Source organism: Zingiber officinale, chromosome 3A (genome assembly GCF_018446385.1).
Source record: "Zingiber officinale cultivar Zhangliang chromosome 3A, Zo_v1.1, whole genome shotgun sequence".
In the NCBI taxonomy this organism is placed as follows: Eukaryota; Viridiplantae; Streptophyta; class Magnoliopsida; order Zingiberales; family Zingiberaceae; genus Zingiber; species Zingiber officinale.
Genome location: NC_055990.1, coordinates 148,347,166 through 148,353,648, shown reverse-complemented (window position 1 = coordinate 148,353,648; position 6,483 = coordinate 148,347,166). Strand labels below are relative to the sequence as shown.

The following is a 6,483-nucleotide window of genomic DNA, read 5'->3' as shown; positions in this document are numbered from 1 at the left end:
CGCACGATCGTGCAAGGGGTGCACGACCGTGCACTGCTCCGCCTCTGCCATAGCCGCACGGTCGTGCAAGGGTGCACGGTCGTGCACTGCTCCCTTTTGTTTGGTCACTCGACCGTGTGTTGCACGACCGTGTTTTTTGGCTTGTTTCGGTGTGTAGATAATCATCGTTTTTGCTTCGAAAATCATCCCTGTCAACACAAAACCAAACAAAGAATAGATATCCGAACAAAAGAATATATATAATGAATACAAGATGAAAGAGGCAATCATGCAATGAATATATATGAATAAAGTATGTGGATGTGCGCTAAAATATGCGTAAATGATCATAATATTTGTGCACATCAACTATTGCATCGCATTGCTCCAGTTGGTTTATCTGTGCTTGTATTGGCCCTAGGGGGCAAGTATCTTGAGCGTGATCTGTACTTCCGTAAGTTTCACAAACACAAACTATTGCATTAGTCGTGTTGTTTCCTATGGCCTCAAGCTTCTTGGTCAGAGCGTCCAGCTTCGCAGACATGAGTGTGACTGCATCTACGTCAAATTTTCCTAATGCCTTTATTGGATTTCCTCAGAAAGAGCCACCATATCTTTTAGTTTCCCATTGATGGTAGTTCTGTGCCACATTCTCTATGATCTCTTCAGCTTCATCAAGGCTCTTGTTCATTAGTGCTCCTCCTGCTGTAGAGTCGAGGGATACCTTCATGTTATAGTTGATTCCATTGTAGAAGGTGTGTAGAACCAACCATTTCTCAAGGCCATGATGGGGGCACTGTCTCAGCATACTTTTGAATCTGTCCTAGGCTTCAAATAATGATTCTGAGTCTATCTGTTTGAAGCTTGCAATCAAATTCCTCATATGAGCAGTTTTTCTTGGTGGATAGAATTTGTTCAGGAATTTCTGCTCACACTGCTCCCAAGATGTAATGTTATTTGTTGGAAGGGAATTTAGCCACTGCTTGGCTCTATCTTTCGGGGAAAATCCAAAAAGAAATAACCTCACTGATTCTGGAGGGACTCTGTTCACTTTCATGGTACCACAAATCTCGTTGAAAAGCTCTAAGTGGTGGTTTGGATCATCGTGCGGTCCTCCTCCAAATTGATTCTGCTTAACCATATGAATTACTGCAGGCTTGATTTCAAAATTGTTAGCTTTGATTGGCGGTCGAATGATGATAGATCAAACCCCTCATGCATAAGGTTTTGCGTAATCCTTCAACAATTTATCAACCATCTCTAAAGATTCTTGTACTGCTTGAAATTCTTTCTGAAGGGTTCTTCTTCTCAAGTAAGTCCTATCAATCTCTGGATCGAAGTTGTCCTGAAAGATTAGTTCTTCACATGCAAAAAAAAACAAAATATGAAATATAGTAAAGAAGAGAGTGAAATAATATTATTTTTTTTGGCTTTTTAATAAGAACACAAAAAATAAAGAGAAACAAAAATAAAACTATTTATCTCTAAGTGCAAAATATTAGAAAAAGAAAAGATAAAGGATAAAAAACAAAGTCTAGTCTAATCTAATATGATTATCACTAATGTTATAGACGCAATCCCCGGCAACGGAGCCAAAAACTTGTTATGATTCTGCAAGTGCACGGATTCGTCGTCAGTAATAAAGATTATCAATCCCACGAGGACTGGTTATAAGCACTAGCGATGACTCACTTAGGATTAGCTAAACTACTGATGGTTGTAAGTTATCTAAAGAATAGGGGTTTGGAAACGGAAATGAGAACTAGCAAAGAGGAAGTAATAGACTTGGTTTATGTAGAGTCCTAGAAGTTCGGTTTCATTGTGGTAGTATTGATGTATCACATTCTATTTTTTTACTCATTGTCCATCAACATGCATTCGCCGGAAGCTGAAGTATCTAATCTTAGGTACCAAATAAAGAAGATCCCTATGAAATCCTGTTACGGTTAACCCCTATCACTAGGGCGCCTCGGTAGATCACAAGACCACTACTCTAATTGGTGTCACTAAGGATAGAGATAAGGAGCTTAGTTTGGTCTCTTACTTTCTTGTGGAGGAGTTGTCTCTCCTTTCAAGGAAGTACCCTAGATGTCCGTGAACGGGTTACCCCTGTCACTAGGGACCCTCGGGTGTACGATCTAGGATATTCTCTCTACGAGATATGCAATTCCTACACAATCAATTAACACGATATCGAGATCGAGTAGTCGAAACAAAGCAAGCGAAAATCATCCAATAAAATAGAGGCAAAAGTATGAGCCTTATATCAAACCAATCCACAACTACTCCCTCATCCTAGAACAAAGAATCTACTCCATAGACGTCGAAGAAAAACCCGAAGACATAATGTTAAGCATAAAATTCTCAAACAAGAAGAGAGAAAGAGAAAAATGCTTATCCAACGACGACATGTGATCTTAGGATCCAATCCTTTGCTTTTGGAGTTGATGTGGTGATGAAGGATCACTGGACGGAGGTTTTGGACAACGTAGAACGGCACCAAGTCAATTCTCTCCCTGACGGCTCGCTTCTCGGCCCCCCCCCCCCCCCTCCGTTGAGGAAAAGGGTTAAAACCCTTTTTATAGGCTAGGGCACGACTGCGGCGGCACGACCGTGTAAGGATGGCACAGTTGTGCCTTTTCTTGTCTCTGGCCACGTTGCATGTCGTGCCAATTGGCACGACCGTGCAGGGTTGCACGACCATTCCTTGCTTTGCTTCGGTCATGGGGTGCACGACCGTGCAAGTATGCATGGCTATGCTCTGATCTGCCTCTGGGTTAGCTGCACGGCCGTGTAACCCTTGCATGGTCGTGCACTTCTCCTCTCCTGTTTGGCCACACGGCCATGCGAGGTTGCACGGTCGTGTTCTCTGGCTCATTCCGGTGCGTCGATAATCATTGTTTTTGCTCCGAAAGGTGTCTCTGTCAACACAAAATCAAACAAAGAGCAGATATCTGAACAAAAGAGTATATATGATGAGTACATGATAAAAGAGGCGATCATGCAAAGAATATATACGTATAAAGTAAGTGAATGTGCGTTAAAAAATGCATAAATGCTCATAATATTTAAGCACATCAATAGCCCATAGAGGATTTACCGCTTCTTGCGAAGAGACGTATAACCTTTGGCCACTCGTTAGGATTATTACTCAATGTCTTTGGTCAAAACATCACATATTAAGAGTATAGGACTCTTGTATACATGTACGAGTAATTTGAAAGGAACGACATAGTCAGCCTAGTGGGGGCAGACACATAGACCATGTCCTGAACCAAGTGGGTATTAGACAAGTGAAAGGAACAAAGCACAACTCACTGTAGCTACTGAAAGGTTCAGAATTAGTTCTGATATCAACTATTATTTTCTAGTTAATTAGGGATCGTGATATACTACTAGGTGTCACTCATAGTCATTCCATAATTAAGTAGTTAATTATGGACAACCAAGATAAACCGAGAACCTATTGGGTCACACGCACTACTAATCTGTAAAAGATATGAAATAAGTTAGAGAATAAGATTCTCAGATCAAGAGATTAATATTTGTTGGACCATACATAAAACAAATATGAAAATATTTGTCAGAACAAAAGCACGGATGAGCCACATCTCTTATGAAAGAGTTGTACCCAATTTGATTTAGCCATGAACCAAGTTAATTTAGTTGTGAACCAAACCAAGGGATCAATGGGCTAATTTTTAGTTAAGGTATAAAGGGTTGGATTTAGGTCTTCTAATCCAACTCATTAAAGAGGACTATATATTGATATGATTAAGAGAGAATTAATACACAATTTATTATTGACTTGATTAGGTTTTGGAAACCTAAACCTAATACCTTTCTCTCCCTCTCCCTCTCCCTCTCTCTCACCGTCAACCACAACAAGAGGGTCTCCTCTTGTTACCGTGAGCCAACCAAAGGAAGAAGATCTTCCTTTTGCTTCTTCTTCTTCCTCTTCTTGATCCTTCTCCTTCTCTCATGGCTAGTACCTTTTGAAGGCAATGCTTGTTTCTTAGAGTTGTCTTGAAGAGGTCAGCGTGGATACGAATAGAGACGAGGTTCGATAACGTTGCAAAAGATTGATACCCTTCTTGTTACAGGTCATCTGTAAGGTATACCTAGAATAATTGTTATTTGATTTCATTTTGTTTTATGATCTTATCTGCGTGATTGTATCTTGCATTTGTGTGGTGTGTGTGATCTCATAAATTAGTTTATTTATCGTTAAGTCTTCCACCATGCTTGTTCATGAAACATATTTTTAGCACATACTGCATCGGGTATATCCCAACAATAGGTGTTCAAACTAAAGGATAGGCAAAGAGTTAAAGGATGTCATGGTTAAATCATAGGAGTACTCATCTGCCATCACCGTCGGGTGTGATTCGTCCAATTGACTCATAGTTAGCTCCTAGGCCTCCATTAACTAGCCTCTCAATAACACTAGACCACTGAACGGTGGGGGAGCTGAGGGGGGTGCTATGGCCTGGGCGGATGGTATATCATAGGCGGTGGAGAAGTGGTAAAGCCACTTTGGTTTGGTGCTGGGAGTTAGAGCAGACAGAGCTTCAGTGAGGGGAGTAATAGGGAGAGTAGTAGGAAAAGGTGAAGTGGTAACCAGAGAACTAACTAGCTGAGAGGTGACCTCATGGATTGGACTGCTTGAAGGGAGAATAAATATGGAGGGATGAGCGAACAGAGTCCGCTTGGAAGATTAGGTTGCGGTTTCTTCCCAGACGGGATGATGGGGGGCGATCGACCCTCAGGAACTTGGGTAGAGAGAATAAATTAGTGTTTCTTGCATCTCCTCTTCAATGGCACCTTAGCTTTGTCAGACGGAGAATCTTCAGAAGCTGAGAGAGGGTCGGCCGACAATTCTTCCTACGTGGCCATCTCATCAGATTATGGCACCCAGCTACCGGATGCCTTGCCAGAGGGGCCGACCAACTGTTGAGTTCGCTCGGCTAATAGTATTTGCTCTTACCGGAGTAGCTCATTTTCTTCCAGCTGAATATCCTTGGCATCCACGGCCTTAAAGAAAGCATCCACTGCATGAAACAAGAAAGATATTAGTTAGTATCAACCCAATGGATAGGTTGATAAGACTTACTGTTAGAGTGTATACTAAAAGCTTAGCTTTTGTATAAACATTTATTTAGAAATAAAAAATCACAGTGGTCAATATCTACATTTATTTGTTAAATGTAATTTGTTCAATTAATTTATATAGTAGACAACATGGTGTGTGGTGTCACACACAGAAGATCAAGTTGTCGGTTCTTTATAAATTATAGACAGTTGCTCGCGACTAAGATGGAAAGGAACAAACCGTTGAAGTAGTCGTAGTGTAATTAAGTATTAGTTTATCTTAACTAATAAATTACACTGATACACTCCAAGTGTATTGAGTAGGACCATTTTAGGTAAGTTCTTTTTGTACTGACTTTATAAAAGAACTAGACCTTAGTTACTATGGAAGTGTGTGCTCTTAATCCTAATATAATAACAAACACATATATTTAGTATTTATTTCTTTGACTTATCAATGGGTGAGATTTAACTCGATAAGTCAATAAACCCGATAAGTTGGGAAATGATATTACTTATAGTGTGTGTTGTTGATTATAGAAGGAAATTGTGTCCTAGTTATCTAGGTTGAGAATGTCCCCAAGAGGAGCTCATAAGGATTTTCATGTTAAACCCTGCAGGTGGACTTATTCTGACATGACAATGAAGTTGAGTGGTACTACTCTTGGAGCTAGATATTAATTAAGTGAGTTGTCAGTAACTTACTTAATTAGTGCGCATTTGTAATCTTAAACACAGGGAGACTAACATACTCATGATAAGAAGGAGCCCATAATGTAATTTGGGATTGGTGCGGTAGTGCGATAATAACTCTCTAGTGGAATGAGTTATTATCGATGAACTTGAGTTGTGTGTTCGGGGTGAACACGGGATGCTTAAGCTCATCTGAAGGCCAAAACCAATTTCTCCTCTAGGTCCCTGTCGTAGCCTCATTAAAGCCTCAAGTCCATCCAAAGAAAGGCCCATCTTGGTGTCCAAGAAGGGGGCCGGTCCAATGCTTGGTGATCAAGCAAGGGTCAGCCACATTGTCCTCTTAAGGGGTCGGCCCCTTGCTTGGTGCCCAAGCAAGAGTGGGCCGGCCACATTAATTCAAACAAGGAGAGGTGTTTTGAATTTTTAAAATATTCTCTTTGTAGAAAACTACAAGTTTTAAAAGAGAGATTTAAAATTAAAAAAAAAATTTCCTTATTTGAATTAGGCCACATGTTTAAAAGAAAATTTAAAAGTTTTAAAACTTTCCTTTTTTAACCATCCTCATGGTTTTAGAAAAAGGAAGAGAAGTTTTAAAATTTAAATTTTTGTAAACATGTTAAAAAAGGAAATTTTTAGAAGAGAAGTTTTAAATTTAAAACATGGTTTTAATTTTTAAAACTTTCTTTTTTAACATCCGCTTTAAGAAATTAAAAGAGAGCT

The 6,483-nt window shown here is 39.8% G+C and overlaps 1 pseudogene; it reads left to right on the top strand.

Annotated features, from left to right (window-relative positions):
* Window positions 1-758: 758 nt before the first annotated feature.
* On the top strand, window positions 759-830 carry LOC122054477 (annotated as a pseudogene).
* The last annotated feature ends 5,653 nt before the right edge of the window (window positions 831-6,483 follow it).